Source organism: Ambystoma mexicanum, unplaced genomic scaffold, assembly GCF_040938575.1.
Source record: "Ambystoma mexicanum isolate Mex_15411 unplaced genomic scaffold, UKY_AmexF1_1 Mex_scaf133, whole genome shotgun sequence".
Classification (NCBI taxonomy): Eukaryota; Metazoa; Chordata; class Amphibia; order Caudata; family Ambystomatidae; genus Ambystoma; species Ambystoma mexicanum.
In genome coordinates this window covers 285,862-302,485 of record NW_027182362.1, presented here as the reverse complement: position 1 = coordinate 302,485, position 16,624 = coordinate 285,862, and the positions used below count along the sequence as shown (strand labels likewise).

General features: G+C 47.5%; 10 non-coding genes across 10 annotated transcripts; all 10 read right to left on the bottom strand.

Annotated features, from left to right (window-relative positions):
• Positions 1 to 302: 302 nt before the first annotated feature.
• Positions 303 to 374, bottom strand: TRNAP-CGG (transfer RNA proline (anticodon CGG)). Its single transcript has one exon. It is a non-coding gene; the product is annotated as a tRNA-Pro (tRNA).
• Positions 375 to 3,117: 2,743 nt separating this feature from the next.
• TRNAV-UAC (transfer RNA valine (anticodon UAC)) lies at positions 3,118 to 3,190 on the bottom strand. Its single transcript has one exon. It is a non-coding gene; the product is annotated as a tRNA-Val (tRNA).
• Positions 3,191 to 3,604: 414 nt separating this feature from the next.
• Positions 3,605 to 3,676, bottom strand: TRNAP-CGG (transfer RNA proline (anticodon CGG)). Its single transcript has one exon. It is a non-coding gene; the product is annotated as a tRNA-Pro (tRNA).
• Positions 3,677 to 6,459: 2,783 nt separating this feature from the next.
• TRNAV-UAC (transfer RNA valine (anticodon UAC)) lies at positions 6,460 to 6,532 on the bottom strand. Its single transcript has one exon. It is a non-coding gene; the product is annotated as a tRNA-Val (tRNA).
• Positions 6,533 to 6,946: 414 nt separating this feature from the next.
• On the bottom strand, positions 6,947 to 7,018 carry TRNAP-CGG (transfer RNA proline (anticodon CGG)). Its single transcript has one exon. It is a non-coding gene; the product is annotated as a tRNA-Pro (tRNA).
• Positions 7,019 to 9,733: 2,715 nt separating this feature from the next.
• On the bottom strand, positions 9,734 to 9,806 carry TRNAV-UAC (transfer RNA valine (anticodon UAC)). Its single transcript has one exon. It is a non-coding gene; the product is annotated as a tRNA-Val (tRNA).
• A 414-nt stretch (positions 9,807 to 10,220) lies between these two features.
• TRNAP-CGG (transfer RNA proline (anticodon CGG)) lies at positions 10,221 to 10,292 on the bottom strand. The gene has a single exon. It is a non-coding gene; the product is annotated as a tRNA-Pro (tRNA).
• Positions 10,293 to 13,039: 2,747 nt separating this feature from the next.
• Positions 13,040 to 13,112, bottom strand: TRNAV-UAC (transfer RNA valine (anticodon UAC)). Its single transcript has one exon. It is a non-coding gene; the product is annotated as a tRNA-Val (tRNA).
• Positions 13,113 to 13,526: 414 nt separating this feature from the next.
• On the bottom strand, positions 13,527 to 13,598 carry TRNAP-CGG (transfer RNA proline (anticodon CGG)). The gene has a single exon. It is a non-coding gene; the product is annotated as a tRNA-Pro (tRNA).
• Positions 13,599 to 16,333: 2,735 nt separating this feature from the next.
• Positions 16,334 to 16,406, bottom strand: TRNAV-UAC (transfer RNA valine (anticodon UAC)). Its single transcript has one exon. It is a non-coding gene; the product is annotated as a tRNA-Val (tRNA).
• Positions 16,407 to 16,624: the final 218 nt, after the last annotated feature.

Here is a 16,624-nt window from a genome sequence, read left to right as displayed (position 1 = left end):
TCATCACACACACGGCGTTACAAGCATGAACACTCAGACAAGTGTGCCAGCTGAGAGGCCGTGCAGTCTGAAGATGTAAGGGCCTCTTTAGGCATTGGTATGGGACAGCCATGAATTAACAAACAAATCCAGAAAGGTGACTGAGAGCTACTTGGGACTCCTTAATGCATGGCGCAATGAGGCGGTCCGCAAAGAGGCTTAGGAAGCCCAATGTTCATCGACCATTGTCCATCCATCAGTCCAGAGTCTATAGAATTGAAAAACACATGTGTAAAAAAGTATCGGGCCAGGCACCAATCAATGGGCTCGTCCGGGATTTGAACCCGGGACCTATCGCACCCGAAGCGAGAATCATACCCCTAGACCAACGAGCCTACACTTGCAGAGTAGTCTAGACAATATGTAGGGATTTGACTTGGCAGTTGTACCTCTTGAGGATTGTAGCACAAGAGTATCTCTTCCTAACGTTTGCTCCTAAAGCCCGTCCTCGTCCCTAAATGATGCAAAGGCTGAGCGTCTTCACAGGTCTACTCCTCATCCCGAAGGTTGGTGGACCATTGACATCAGGGTGAAAGGTGCTTGCGATACACTGTTCCTTCCTTCCTTCCTTCCTTCCTTCCTTCCTTCCTTCCTTCCTTCCTTCCTTCCTTCCTTCCTTCCTTCCTTCCTTCCTTCCTTCCTTCCTTCCTTCCTTCCTTCCTTCCTTCCTTCCTTCCTTCCTTCCTTCCTTCCTTCCTTCCTTCCTTCCTTCCTTCCTTCCTTCCTTCCTTCCTTCCTTCCTTCCTTCCTTCCTTCCTTCCTTCCTCTTATGCTGTTTATGTAATAAGAGGGGACGATACACAGAAGAGAGAGAGTGGCCCAACACACTAGACTAGCAGTCTTCTGATCAATCTGCAGCTGGCAAGGTGGGGGAGAGACTTTATTTTGCACCTGCTGGGATATGCATTGGCAGAAGCTCTGAGGGCTGGGCCTTTCCTTTTGCCTGTAAAAACAAAAAGCAGCCCTCCTCCCTCCAGCCCTGAGAGCATGGGCGTGACACTGGCAAAAGCAGCATCTCCCCTTTGGTAAAGATGACCATTGCACAGCTGCTCACTCAGAGCTCGATCGTGCTCGATCAGGCGAGATATATTTAGGTCACCAGCAAAGTCTGTTCTCTTTTCTTGCGTAGGGTGAGCATTCACAGAGCCCAGCTTCGTTGACAAGAGTGCAAAAGGTGTATACTAAAAGCTTTCTGCTTTACTTGAGCGCCATGGCCGTTATTATATTTTGGCTGCTCCAAGCAATCTCTGTCCAGCCTATGCAAATTTCCAGCTCAAATTTTCCCAGCACTCAAAAAGTCCCTCCTCCCGCCAGCTATGCTTTCAGGAAGTTCAGCAGAAGCAGTCCAACTTCTGTTCCCAGTTCAGAGGAAAAGCTTTCTCGGGCCAGAGAAAGCCAGGGAATCACTGTACCGGCAAGTGCATTTCTTACAACTGGTAATCCCTCAGAACACAGAAATGAAGAAGCTGTATATGAAAATGTGATATTTCTTTGGTACACTAACCTATGTAACTAATATGCACCATTTCAGAGGACGGAGCGGACCCAACTGTGATCCCAGAGACCCAAATACCCAGCAGTAGGGAAAAGAAATCCTCTCTGTGCTCTGCAACATTACATACACAAAATGAAGGCGCGTGCATTTTATTATTGGCCCCATATACACAATACATGTGAGGATGCTTGCCTTCCCAGTGTATTTCTCAAGCTCTTGAGAGCATATGCTATTTCCATGGGAACGCAAATAAGTTCATACTTTACATTTGTGTGTGACAAAAGGGGAAAAAAACGATTTTGTGTAAAATGCCAGCAGAGAGTGTTTCTGCCCGGTCTCGAACGTGCTAACCACTACACTACAGAAACAACTGCTTGCATCCCTTTGTAGGGACTGGGAGAACAGGTGCAAAGGGCTTTGCAAGTGGACCTGCTTAAAGACTAATCAAATGCCTTGCGCCTGAAGCTCACACAATCCAGCCTAAAACATACGTCCTATCAAGCATGCGCACATATACAAGTATGCCTGTTGAGGGTCTATGCAGCGTACAGAGGGAAGGACATATTTCCACTTTGAGATCGGACGGCCAAAACTCACAAGCAAATCAAGGAATGTTACTGAGAGCTAACAGAGAACACAAAGTGCTTGTCGCAAGGACATGGCAGGCAAAGAGGTTCAGGAAGTGAATTGTTCATCGACTACTGCTTACCGAGAAAGCCAGAGAGTCTGTCCAATGAAAATAACATTGGAAAAAAAAAAAAGGAGCTCAAGTTACCCACCTTGATCGGGCTCCTCCGGACCTCTCGCACCCAAAGCGAGAATCATACCCCTAGACCAACGAGCCACGGTCCTGTGATCATCTGACGGAATTGTACTCAGCATTTCCACCCCCCTTAGGCTTCGAGGCCAAGAATGCCTATTCCTGAAGTTTGTTCCTGCCGCTGAAAGCCTTGTCGGTGTATGAGCCAAATGAATGCCCCAGTCGGCACGCTCTGACTGTCTTCATAGCTCTTCTTCTCGTCCTGAAGGTGTTGGCACATTGACATCAGGATCAATGAAGCTGGTGGCACACCCTCCCTTCCATGCGCCCGTGAAGGGTACGTATAAAAGAGCTGTTGATGCACAGAAGAAGAAATCTAGCACAACACCAACGCGGTCTGCTGATCAATTGAAAGTGGACAAAGTGAGCGAGTGAGAGCCTTCATTTTGCACCGGATCTGCATTGGCAGAAGCTCTGAGGGCTAGGAATTTTCTTTTGCCCTTGAAAAAAAGAAAAATCCAATATCACATCTGCCTGGGTGCATGAACATTGCTCAGGGAAAAGCAGCGCCACCCTTCTGTAAGAAATAGCATTGCACAACTGCTCCCTCAGCTTTCCATCCAACTATACATAAGCACGCACATATGCAGGCATGCAATTTTAATTCATCACATATTCGGAGCAAATGTGAGTGCGCTCGTCTACTCAGAATTTATTTCAAAGCGTGTCAGAGGAACTGCTTCTTCCGTTGCAACTGCAAATAAGTTCATGGCTTGAGCTTCGAGATGGTGGAACATGAAAAGTGTAAAATGCCACCCTCTGCTGTTTCTGCCCGGTCTCGAACCAGGGACCTTTCGCGTGTAAGGCGAACGTGATAACCACTACACTACAGAAACTGCTGCATGCTATGCCCTCTGGCGGTTGAGAGAATAGGGTCAAGTAACAGTGCAATTGTCTCTGTTTGAACACTTATCAAATGCCTCACGCCCAAAGCTTTACAAATGCAGCTCATCACACACACGGCGTTACAAGCATGAACACTCAGACAAGTGTGCCAGCTGAGAGGCCGTGCAGTCTGAAGATGTAAGGGCCTCTTTAGGCATTGGTATGGGACAGCCATGAATTAACAAACAAATCCAGAAAGGTGACTGAGAGCTACTTGGGACTCCTTAATGCATGGCGCAATGAGGCGGTCCGCAAAGAGGCTTAGGAAGCCCAATGTTCATCGACCATTGTCCATCCATCAGTCCAGAGTCTATAGAATTGAAAAACACATGTGTAAAAAAGTATCGGGCCAGGCACCAATCAATGGGCTCGTCCGGGATTTGAACCCGGGACCTCTCGCACCCGAAGCGAGAATCATACCCCTAGACCAACGAGCCTACACTTGCAGAGTAGTCTAGACAATATGTAGGGATTTGACTTGGCAGTTGTACCTCTTGAGGATTGTAGCACAAGAGTATCTCTTCCTAACGTTTGCTCCTAAAGCCCGTCCTCGTCCCTAAATGATGCAAAGGCTGAGCGTCTTCACAGGTCTACTCCTCATCCCGAAGGTTGGTGGACCATTGACATCAGGGTGAAAGGTGCTTGCGATACACTGTTCCTTCCTTCCTTCCTTCCTTCCTTCCTTCCTTCCTTCCTTCCTTCCTTCCTTCCTTCCTTCCTTCCTTCCTTCCTTCCTTCCTTCCTTCCTTCCTTCCTTCCTTCCTTCCTTCCTTCCTTCCTTCCTTCCTTCCTTCCTTCCTTCCTTCCTTCCTTCCTTCCTTCCTTCCTTCCTTCCTTCCTTCCTTCCTTCCTTCCTTCCTTCCTTCCTTCCTTCCTTCCTTCCTTCCTTCCTTCCTTCCTCTTATGCTGTTTATGTAATAAGAGGGGACGATACACAGAAGAGAGAGAGTGGCCCAACACACTAGACTAGCAGTCTTCTGATCAATCTGCAGCTGGCAAGGTGGGGGAGAGACTTTATTTTGCACCTGCTGGGATATGCATTGGCAGAAGCTCTGAGGGCTGGGCCTTTCCTTTTGCCTGTAAAAACAAAAAGCAGCCCTCCTCCCTCCAGCCCTGAGAGCATGGGCGTGACACTGGCAAAAGCAGCATCTCCCCTTTGGTAAAGATGACCATTGCACAGCTGCTCACTCAGAGCTCGATCGTGCTCGATCAGGCGAGATATATTTAGGTCACCAGCAAAGTCTGTTCTCTTTTCTTGCGTAGGGTGAGCATTCACAGAGCCCAGCTTCGTTGACAAGAGTGCAAAAGGTGTATACTAAAAGCTTTCTGCTTTACTTGAGCGCCATGGCCGTTATTATATTTTGGCTGCTCCAAGCAATCTCTGTCCAGCCTATGCAAATTTCCAGCTCAAATTTTCCCAGCACTCAAAAAGTCCCTCCTCCCGCCAGCTATGCTTTCAGGAAGTTCAGCAGAAGCAGTCCAACTTCTGTTCCCAGTTCAGAGGAAAAGCTTTCTCGGGCCAGAGAAAGCCAGGGAATCACTGTACCGGCAAGTGCATTTCTTACAACTGGTAATCCCTCAGAACACAGAAATGAAGAAGCTGTATATGAAAATGTGATATTTCTTTGGTACACTAACCTATGTAACTAATATGCACCATTTCAGAGGACGGAGCGGACCCAACTGTGATCCCAGAGACCCAAATACCCAGCAGTAGGGAAAAGAAAAAAAGAAATCCTCTCTGTGCTCTGCAACATTACATACACAAAATGAAGGCGCGTGCATTTTATTATTGGCCCCATATACACAATACATGTGAGGATGCTTGCCTTCCCAGTGTATTTCTCAAGCTCTTGAGAGCATATGCTATTTCCATGGGAACGCAAATAAGTTCATACTTTACATTTGTGTGTGACAAAAGGGGAAAAAAACGATTTTGTGTAAAATGCCAGCAGAGAGTGTTTCTGCCCGGTCTCGAACGTGCTAACCACTACACTACAGAAACAACTGCTTGCATCCCTTTGTAGGGACTGGGAGAACAGGTGCAAAGGGCAGTGCAAGTGGACCTGCTTAAAGACTAATCAAATGCCTTGCGCCTGAAGCTCACACAATCCAGCCTAAAACATACGTCCTATCAAGCATGCGCACATATACAAGTATGCCTGTTGAGGGTCTATGCAGCGTACAGAGGGAAGGACATATTTCCACTTTGAGATCGGACGGCCACAACTCACAAGCAAATCAAGGAATGTTACTGAGAGCTAACAGAGAACACAAAGTGCTTGTCGCAAGGACATGGCAGGCAAAGAGGTTCAGGAAGTGAATTGTTCATCGACTACTGCTTACCGAGAAAGCCAGAGAGTCTGTCCAATGAAAATAACATTGGAAAAAAAAAAAAGGAGCTCAAGTTACCCACCTTGATCGGGCTCCTCCGGACCTCTCGCACCCAAAGCGAGAATCATACCCCTAGACCAACGAGCCACGGTCCTGTGATCATCTGACGGAATTGTACTCAGCGTTTCCACCCCCCTTAGGCTTCGAGGCCAAGAATGCCTATTCCTGAAGTTTGTTCCTGCCGCTGAAAGCCTTGTCGGTGTATGAGCCAAATGAATGCCCCAGTCGGCACGCTCTGACTGTCTTCATAGCTCTTCTTCTCGTCCTGAAGGTGTTGGCACATTGACATCAGGATCAATGAAGCTGGTGGCACACCCTCCCTTCCATTCGCCCGTGAAGGGTACGTATAAAAGAGCTGTTGATGCACAGAAGAAGAAATCTAGCACAACACCAACGCGGTCTGCTGATCAATTGAAAGTGGACAAAGTGAGCGAGTGAGAGCCTTCATTTTGCACCGGATCTGCATTGGCAGAAGCTCTGAGGGCTAGGAATTTTCTTTTGCCCTTGAAAAAAAGAAAAATCCAATATCACATCTGCCTGGGTGCATGAACATTGCTCAGGGAAAAGCAGCGCCACCCTTCTGTAAGAAATAGCATTGCACAACTGCTCCCTCAGCTTTCCATCCAACTATACATAAGCACGCACATATGCAGGCATGCAATTTTAATTCATCACATATTCGGAGCAAATGTGAGTGCGCTCGTCTACTCAGAATTTATTTCAAAGCGTGTCAGAGGAACTGCTTCTTCCGTTGCAACTGCAAATAAGTTCATGGCTTGAGCTTCGAGATGGTGGAACATGAAAAGTGTAAAATGCCACCCTCTGCTGTTTCTGCCCGGTCTCGAACCAGGGACCTTTCGCGTGTAAGGCGAACGTGATAACCACTACACTACAGAAACTGCTGCATGCTATGCCCTCTGGCGGTTGAGAGAATAGGGTCAAGTAACAGTGCAATTGTCTCTGTTTGAACACTTATCAAATGCCTCACGCCCAAAGCTTTACAAATGCAGCTCATCACACACACGGCGTTACAAGCATGAACACTCAGACAAGTGTGCCAGCTGAGAGGCCGTGCAGTCTGAAGATGTAAGGGCCTCTTTAGGCATTGGTATGGGACAGCCATGAATTAACAAACAAATCCAGAAAGGTGACTGAGAGCTACTTGGGACTCCTTAATGCATGGCGCAATGAGGCGGTCCGCAAAGAGGCTTAGGAAGCCCAATGTTCATCGACCATTGTCCATCCATCAGTCCAGAGTCTATAGAATTGAAAAACACATGTGTAAAAAAGTATCGGGCCAGGCACCAATCAATGGGCTCGTCCGGGATTTGAACCCGGGACCTCTCGCACCCGAAGCGAGAATCATACCCCTAGACCAACGAGCCTACACTTGCAGAGTAGTCTAGACAATATGTAGGGATTTGACTTGGCAGTTGTACCTCTTGAGGATTGTAGCACAAGAGTATCTCTTCCTAACGTTTGCTCCTAAAGCCCGTCCTCGTCCCTAAATGATGCAAAGGCTGAGCGTCTTCACAGGTCTACTCCTCATCCCGAAGGTTGGTGGACCATTGACATCAGGGTGAAAGGTGCTTGCGATACACTGTTCCTTCCTTCCTTCCTTCCTTCCTTCCTTCCTTCCTTCCTTCCTTCCTTCCTTCCTTCCTTCCTTCCTTCCTTCCTTCCTTCCTTCCTTCCTTCCTTCCTTCCTTCCTTCCTTCCTTCCTTCCTTCCTTCCTTCCTTCCTTCCTTCCTTCCTTCCTTCCTTCCTTCCTTCCTTCCTTCCTTCCTCTTATGCTGTTTATGTAATAAGAGGGGACGATACACAGAAGAGAGAGAGTGGCCCAACACACTAGACTAGCAGTCTTCTGATCAATCTGCAGCTGGCAAGGTGGGGGAGAGACTTTATTTTGCACCTGCTGGGATATGCATTGGCAGAAGCTCTGAGGGCTGGGCCTTTCCTTTTGCCTGTAAAAACAAAAAGCAGCCCTCCTCCCTCCAGCCCTGAGAGCATGGACGTGACACTGGCAAAAGCATCATCTCCCCTTTGGTAAAGATGACCATTGCACAGCTGCTCACTCAGAGCTCGATCGTGCTCGATCAGGCGAGATATATTTAGGTCACCAGCAAAGTCTGTTCTCTTTTCTTGCGTAGGGTGAGCATTCACAGAGCCCAGCTTCGTTGACAAGAGTGCAAAAGGTGTATACTAAAAGCTTTCTGCTTTACTTGAGCGCCATGGCCGTTATTATATTTTGGCTGCTCCAAGCAATCTCTGTCCAGCCTATGCAAATTTCCAGCTCAAATTTTCCCAGCACTCAAAAAGTCCCTCCTCCCGCCAGCTATGCTTTCAGGAAGTTCAGCAGAAGCAGTCCAACTTCTGTTCCCAGTTCAGAGGAAAAGCTTTCTCGGGCCAGAGAAAGCCAGGGAATCACTGCACCGGCAAGTGCATTTCTTACAACTGGTAATCCCTCAGAACACAGAAATGAAGAAGCTGTATATGAAAATGTGATATTTCTTTGGTACACTAACCTATGTAACTAATATGCACCATTTCAGAGGACGGAGCGGACCCAACTGTGATCCCAGAGACCCAAATACCCAGCAGTAGGGAAAAGAAATCCTCTCTGTGCTCTGCAACATTACATACACAAAATGAAGGCGCGTGCATTTTATTATTGGCCCCATATACACAATACATGTGAGGATGCTTGCCTTCCCAGTGTATTTCTCAAGCTCTTGAGAGCATATGCTATTTCCATGGGAACGCAAATAAGTTCATACTTTACATTTGTGTGTGACAAAAGGGGAAAAAAACGATTTTGTGTAAAATGCCAGCAGAGAGTGTTTCTGCCCGGTCTCGAACGTGCTAACCACTACACTACAGAAACAACTGCTTGCATCCCTTTGTAGGGACTGGGAGAACAGGTGCAAAGGGCAGTGCAAGTGGACCTGCTTAAAGACTAATCAAATGCCTTGCGCCTGAAGCTCACACAATCCAGCCTAAAACATACGTCCTATCAAGCATGCGCACATATACAAGTATGCCTGTTGAGGGTCTATGCAGCGTACAGAGGGAAGGACATATTTCCACTTTGAGATCGGACGGCCAAAACTCACAAGCAAATCAAGGAATGTTACTGAGAGCTAACAGAGAACACAAAGTGCTTGTCGCAAGGACATGGCAGGCAAAGAGGTTCAGGAAGTGAATTGTTCATCGACTACTGCTTACCGAGAAAGCCAGAGAGTCTGTCCAATGAAAATAACATTGGAAAAAAAAAAAAGGAGCTCAAGTTACCCACCTTGATCGGGCTCCTCCGGACCTCTCGCACCCAAAGCGAGAATCATACCCCTTGACCAACGAGCCACGGTCCTGTGATCATCTGACGGAATTGTACTCAGCGTTTCCACCCCCCTTAGGCTTCGAGGCCAAGAATGCCTATTCCTGAAGTTTGTTCCTGCCGCTGAAAGCCTTGTCGGTGTATGAGCCAAATGAATGCCCCAGTCGGCACGCTCTGACTGTCTTCATAGCTCTTCTTCTCGTCCTGAAGGTGTTGGCACATTGACATCAGGATCAATGAAGCTGGTGGCACACCCTCCCTTCCATTCGCCCGTGAAGGGTACGTATAAAAGAGCTGTTGATGCACAGAAGAAGAAATCTAGCACAACACCAACGCGGTCTGCTGATCAATTGAAAGTGGACAAAGTGAGCGAGTGAGAGCCTTCATTTTGCACCGGATCTGCATTGGCAGAAGCTCTGAGGGCTAGGAATTTTCTTTTGCCCTTGAAAAAAAGAAAAATCCAATATCACATCTGCCTGGGTGCATGAACATTGCTCAGGGAAAAGCAGCGCCACCCTTCTGTAAGAAATAGCATTGCACAACTGCTCCCTCAGCTTTCCATCCAACTATACATAAGCACGCACATATGCAGGCATGCAATTTTAATTCATCACATATTCGGAGCAAATGTGAGTGCGCTCGTCTACTCAGAATTTATTTCAAAGCGTGTCAGAGGAACTGCTTCTTCCGTTGCAACTGCAAATAAGTTCATGGCTTGAGCTTCGTGATGGTGGAACATGAAAAGTGTAAAATGCCACCCTCTGCTGTTTCTGCCCGGTCTCGAACCAGGGACCTTTCGCGTGTAAGGCGAACGTGATAACCACTACACTACAGAAACTGCTGCATGCTATGCCCTCTGGCAGTTGAGAGAATAGGGTCAAGTAACAGTGCAATTGTCTCTGTTTGAACACTTATCAAATGCCTCACGCCCAAAGCTTTACAAATGCAGCTCATCACACACACGGCGTTACAAGCATGAACACTCAGACAAGTGTGCCAGCTGAGAGGCCGTGCAGTCTGAAGAAGTAAGGGCCTCTTTAGGCATTGGTATGGGACAGCCATGAATTAACAAACAAATCCAGAAAGGTGACTGAGAGCTACTTGGGACTCCTTAATGCATGGCGCAATGAGGCGGTCCGCAAAGAGGCTTAGGAAGCCCAATGTTCATCGACCATTGTCCATCCATCAGTCCAGAGTCTATAGAATTGAAAAACACATGTGTAAAAAAGTATCGGGCCAGGCACCAATCAATGGGCTCGTCCGGGATTTGAACCCGGGACCTCTCGCACCCGAAGCGAGAATCATACCCCTAGACCAACGAGCCTACACTTGCAGAGTAGTCTAGACAATATGTAGGGATTTGACTTGGCAGTTGTACCTCTTGAGGATTGTAGCACAAGAGTATCTCTTCCTAACGTTTGCTCCTAAAGCCCGTCCTCGTCCCTAAATGATGCAAAGGCTGAGCGTCTTCACAGGTCTACTCCTCATCCCGAAGGTTGGTGGACCATTGACATCAGGGTGAAAGGTGCTTGCGATACACTGTTCCTTCCTTCCTTCCTTCCTTCCTTCCTTCCTTCCTTCCTTCCTTCCTTCCTTCCTTCCTTCCTTCCTTCCTTCCTTCCTTCCTTCCTTCCTTCCTTCCTTCCTTCCTTCCTTCCTTCCTTCCTTCCTTCCTTCCTTCCTTCCTTCCTTCCTTCCTTCCTTCCTTCCTTCCTTCCTTCCTTCCTTCCTTCCTTCCTTCCTTCCTTCCTTCCTTCCTCTTATGCTGTTTATGTAATAAGAGGGGACGATACACAGAAGAGAGAGAGTGGCCCAACACACTAGACTAGCAGTCTTCTGATCAATCTGCAGCTGGCAAGGTGGGGGAGAGACTTTATTTTGCACCTGCTGGGATATGCATTGGCAGAAGCTCTGAGGGCTGGGCCTTTCCTTTTGCCTGTAAAAACAAAAAGCAGCCCTCCTCCCTCCAGCCCTGAGAGCATGGGCGTGACACTGGCAAAAGCAGCATCTCCCCTTTGGTAAAGATGACCATTGCACAGCTGCTCACTCAGAGCTCGATCGTGCTCGATCAGGCGAGATATATTTAGGTCACCAGCAAAGTCTGTTCTCTTTTCTTGCGTAGGGTGAGCATTCACAGAGCCCAGCTTCGTTGACAAGAGTGCAAAAGGTGTATACTAAAAGCTTTCTGCTTTACTTGAGCGCCATGGCCGTTATTATATTTTGGCTGCTCCAAGCAATCTCTGTCCAGCCTATGCAAATTTCCAGCTCAAATTTTCCCAGCACTCAAAAAGTCCCTCCTCCCGCCAGCTATGCTTTCAGGAAGTTCAGCAGAAGCAGTCCAACTTCTGTTCCCAGTTCAGAGGAAAAGCTTTCTCGGGCCAGAGAAAGCCAGGGAATCACTGTACCGGCAAGTGCATTTCTTACAACTGGTAATCCCTCAGAACACAGAAATGAAGAAGCTGTATATGAAAATGTGATATTTCTTTGGTACACTAACCTATGTAACTAATATGCACCATTTCAGAGGACGGAGCGGACCCAACTGTGATCCCAGAGACCCAAATACCCAGCAGTAGGGAAAAGAAATCCTCTCTGTGCTCTGCAACATTACATACACAAAATGAAGGCGCGTGCATTTTATTATTGGCCCCATATACACAATACATGTGAGGATGCTTGCCTTCCCAGTGTATTTCTCAAGCTCTTGAGAGCATATGCTATTTCCATGGGAACGCAAATAAGTTCATACTTTACATTTGTGTGTGACAAAAGGGGAAAAAAACGATTTTGTGTAAAATGCCAGCAGAGAGTGTTTCTGCCCGGTCTCGAACGTGCTAACCACTACACTACAGAAACAACTGCTTGCATCCCTTTGTAGGGACTGGGAGAACAGGTGCAAAGGGCAGTGCAAGTGGACCTGCTTAAAGACTAATCAAATGCCTTGCGCCTGAAGCTCACACAATCCAGCCTAAAACATACGTCCTATCAAGCATGCGCACATATACAAGTATGCCTGTTGAGGGTCTATGCAGCGTACAGAGGGAAGGACATATTTCCACTTTGAGATCGGACGGCCACAACTCACAAGCAAATCAAGGAATGTTACTGAGAGCTAACAGAGAACACAAAGTGCTTGTCGCAAGGACATGGCAGGCAAAGAGGTTCAGGAAGTGAATTGTTCATCGACTACTGCTTACCGAGAAAGCCAGAGAGTCTGTCCAATGAAAATAACATTGGAAAAAAAAAAAAGGAGCTCAAGTTACCCACCTTGATCGGGCTCCTCCGGACCTCTCGCACCCAAAGCGAGAATCATACCCCTAGACCAACGAGCCACGGTCCTGTGATCATCTGACGGAATTGTACTCAGCGTTTCCACCCCCCTTAGGCTTCGAGGCCAAGAATGCCTATTCCTGAAGTTTGTTCCTGCCGCTGAAAGCCTTGTCGGTGTATGAGCCAAATGAATGCCCCAGTCGGCACGCTCTGACTGTCTTCATAGCTCTTCTTCTCGTCCTGAAGGTGTTGGCACATTGACATCAGGATCAATGAAGCTGGTGGCACACCCTCCCTTCCATTCGCCCGTGAAGGGTACGTATAAAAGAGCTGTTGATGCACAGAAGAAGAAATCTAGCACAACACCAACGCGGTCTGCTGATCAATTGAAAGTGGACAAAGTGAGCGAGTGAGAGCCTTCATTTTGCACCGGATCTGCATTGGCAGAAGCTCTGAGGGCTAGGAATTTTCTTTTGCCCTTGAAAAAAAGAAAAATCCAATATCACATCTGCCTGGGTGCATGAACATTGCTCAGGGAAAAGCAGCGCCACCCTTCTGTAAGAAATAGCATTGCACAACTGCTCCCTCAGCTTTCCATCCAACTATACATAAGCACGCACATATGCAGGCATGCAATTTTAATTCATCACATATTCGGAGCAAATGTGAGTGCGCTCGTCTACTCAGAATTTATTTCAAAGCGTGTCAGAGGAACTGCTTCTTCCGTTGCAACTGCAAATAAGTTCATGGCTTGAGCTTCGAGATGGTGGAACATGAAAAGTGTAAAATGCCACCCTCTGCTGTTTCTGCCCGGTCTCGAACCAGGGACCTTTCGCGTGTAAGGCGAACGTGATAACCACTACACTACAGAAACTGCTGCATGCTATGCCCTCTGGCGGTTGAGAGAATAGGGTCAAGTAACAGTGCAATTGTCTCTGTTTGAACACTTATCAAATGCCTCACGCCCAAAGCTTTACAAATGCAGCTCATCACACACACGGCGTTACAAGCATGAACACTCAGACAAGTGTGCCAGCTGAGAGGCCGTGCAGTCTGAAGATGTAAGGGCCTCTTTAGGCATTGGTATGGGACAGCCATGAATTAACAAACAAATCCAGAAAGGTGACTGAGAGCTACTTGGGACTCCTTAATGCATGGCGCAATGAGGCGGTCCGCAAAGAGGCTTAGGAAGCCCAATGTTCATCGACCATTGTCCATCCATCAGTCCAGAGTCTATAGAATTGAAAAACACATGTGTAAAAAAGTATCGGGCCAGGCACCAATCAATGGGCTCGTCCGGGATTTGAACCCGGGACCTCTCGCACCCGAAGCGAGAATCATACCCCTAGACCAACGAGCCTACACTTGCAGAGTAGTCTAGACAATATGTAGGGATTTGACTTGGCAGTTGTACCTCTTGAGGATTGTAGCACAAGAGTATCTCTTCCTAACGTTTGCTCCTAAAGCCCGTCCTCGTCCCTAAATGATGCAAAGGCTGAGCGTCTTCACAGGTCTACTCCTCATCCCGAAGGTTGGTGGACCATTGACATCAGGGTGAAAGGTGCTTGCGATACACTGTTCCTTCCTTCCTTCCTTCCTTCCTTCCTTCCTTCCTTCCTTCCTTCCTTCCTTCCTTCCTTCCTTCCTTCCTTCCTTCCTTCCTTCCTTCCTTCCTTCCTTCCTTCCTTCCTTCCTTCCTTCCTTCCTTCCTTCCTTCCTTCCTTCCTTCCTTCCTTCCTTCCTTCCTTCCTTCCTTCCTTCCTTCCTTCCTTCCTTCCTTCCTCTTATGCTGTTTATGTAATAAGAGGGGACGATACACAGAAGAGAGAGAGTGGCCCAACACACTAGACTAGCAGTCTTCTGATCAATCTGCAGCTGGCAAGGTGGGGGAGAGACTTTATTTTGCACCTGCTGGGATATGCATTGGCAGAAGCTCTGAGGGCTGGGCCTTTCCTTTTGCCTGTAAAAACAAAAAGCAGCCCTCCTCCCTCCAGCCCTGAGAGCATGGACGTGACACTGGCAAAAGCATCATCTCCCCTTTGGTAAAGATGACCATTGCACAGCTGCTCACTCAGAGCTCGATCGTGCTCGATCAGGCGAGATATATTTAGGTCACCAGCAAAGTCTGTTCTCTTTTCTTGCGTAGGGTGAGCATTCACAGAGCCCAGCTTCGTTGACAAGAGTGCAAAAGGTGTATACTAAAAGCTTTCTGCTTTACTTGAGCGCCATGGCCGTTATTATATTTTGGCTGCTCCAAGCAATCTCTGTCCAGCCTATGCAAATTTCCAGCTCAAATTTTCCCAGCACTCAAAAAGTCCCTCCTCCCGCCAGCTATGCTTTCAGGAAGTTCAGCAGAAGCAGTCCAACTTCTGTTCCCAGTTCAGAGGAAAAGCTTTCTCGGGCCAGAGAAAGCCAGGGAATCACTGCACCGGCAAGTGCATTTCTTACAACTGGTAATCCCTCAGAACACAGAAATGAAGAAGCTGTATATGAAAATGTGATATTTCTTTGGTACACTAACCTATGTAACTAATATGCACCATTTCAGAGGACGGAGCGGACCCAACTGTGATCCCAGAGACCCAAATACCCAGCAGTAGGGAAAAGAAATCCTCTCTGTGCTCTGCAACATTACATACACAAAATGAAGGCGCGTGCATTTTATTATTGGCCCCATATACACAATACATGTGAGGATGCTTGCCTTCCCAGTGTATTTCTCAAGCTCTTGAGAGCATATGCTATTTCCATGGGAACGCAAATAAGTTCATACTTTACATTTGTGTGTGACAAAAGGGGAAAAAAACGATTTTGTGTAAAATGCCAGCAGAGAGTGTTTCTGCCCGGTCTCGAACGTGCTAACCACTACACTACAGAAACAACTGCTTGCATCCCTTTGTAGGGACTGGGAGAACAGGTGCAAAGGGCAGTGCAAGTGGACCTGCTTAAAGACTAATCAAATGCCTTGCGCCTGAAGCTCACACAATCCAGCCTAAAACATACGTCCTATCAAGCATGCGCACATATACAAGTATGCCTGTTGAGGGTCTATGCAGCGTACAGAGGGAAGGACATATTTCCACTTTGAGATCGGACGGCCAAAACTCACAAGCAAATCAAGGAATGTTACTGAGAGCTAACAGAGAACACAAAGTGCTTGTCGCAAGGACATGGCAGGCAAAGAGGTTCAGGAAGTGAATTGTTCATCGACTACTGCTTACCGAGAAAGCCAGAGAGTCTGTCCAATGAAAATAACATTGGAAAAAAAAAAAAGGAGCTCAAGTTACCCACCTTGATCGGGCTCCTCCGGACCTCTCGCACCCAAAGCGAGAATCATACCCCTTGACCAACGAGCCACGGTCCTGTGATCATCTGACGGAATTGTACTCAGCGTTTCCACCCCCCTTAGGCTTCGAGGCCAAGAATGCCTATTCCTGAAGTTTGTTCCTGCCGCTGAAAGCCTTGTCGGTGTATGAGCCAAATGAATGCCCCAGTCGGCACGCTCTGACTGTCTTCATAGCTCTTCTTCTCGTCCTGAAGGTGTTGGCACATTGACATCAGGATCAATGAAGCTGGTGGCACACCCTCCCTTCCATTCGCCCGTGAAGGGTACGTATAAAAGAGCTGTTGATGCACAGAAGAAGAAATCTAGCACAACACCAACGCGGTCTGCTGATCAATTGAAAGTGGACAAAGTGAGCGAGTGAGAGCCTTCATTTTGCACCGGATCTGCATTGGCAGAAGCTCTGAGGGCTAGGAATTTTCTTTTGCCCTTGAAAAAAAGAAAAATCCAATATCACATCTGCCTGGGTGCATGAACATTGCTCAGGGAAAAGCAGCGCCACCCTTCTGTAAGAAATAGCATTGCACAACTGCTCCCTCAGCTTTCCATCCAACTATACATAAGCACGCACATATGCAGGCATGCAATTTTAATTCATCACATATTCGGAGCAAATGTGAGTGCGCTCGTCTACTCAGAATTTATTTCAAAGCGTGTCAGAGGAACTGCTTCTTCCGTTGCAACTGCAAATAAGTTCATGGCTTGAGCTTCGTGATGGTGGAACATGAAAAGTGTAAAATGCCACCCTCTGCTGTTTCTGCCCGGTCTCGAACCAGGGACCTTTCGCGTGTAAGGCGAACGTGATAACCACTACACTACAGAAACTGCTGCATGCTATGCCCTCTGGCAGTTGAGAGAATAGGGTCAAGTAACAGTGCAATTGTCTCTGTTTGAACACTTATCAAATGCCTCACGCCCAAAGCTTTACAAATGCAGCTCATCACACACACGGCGTTACAAGCATGAACACTCAGACAAGTGTGCCAGCTGAGAGGCCGTGCAGTCTGAAGAAGTAAGGGCCTCTTTAGGCATTGGTATGGGAC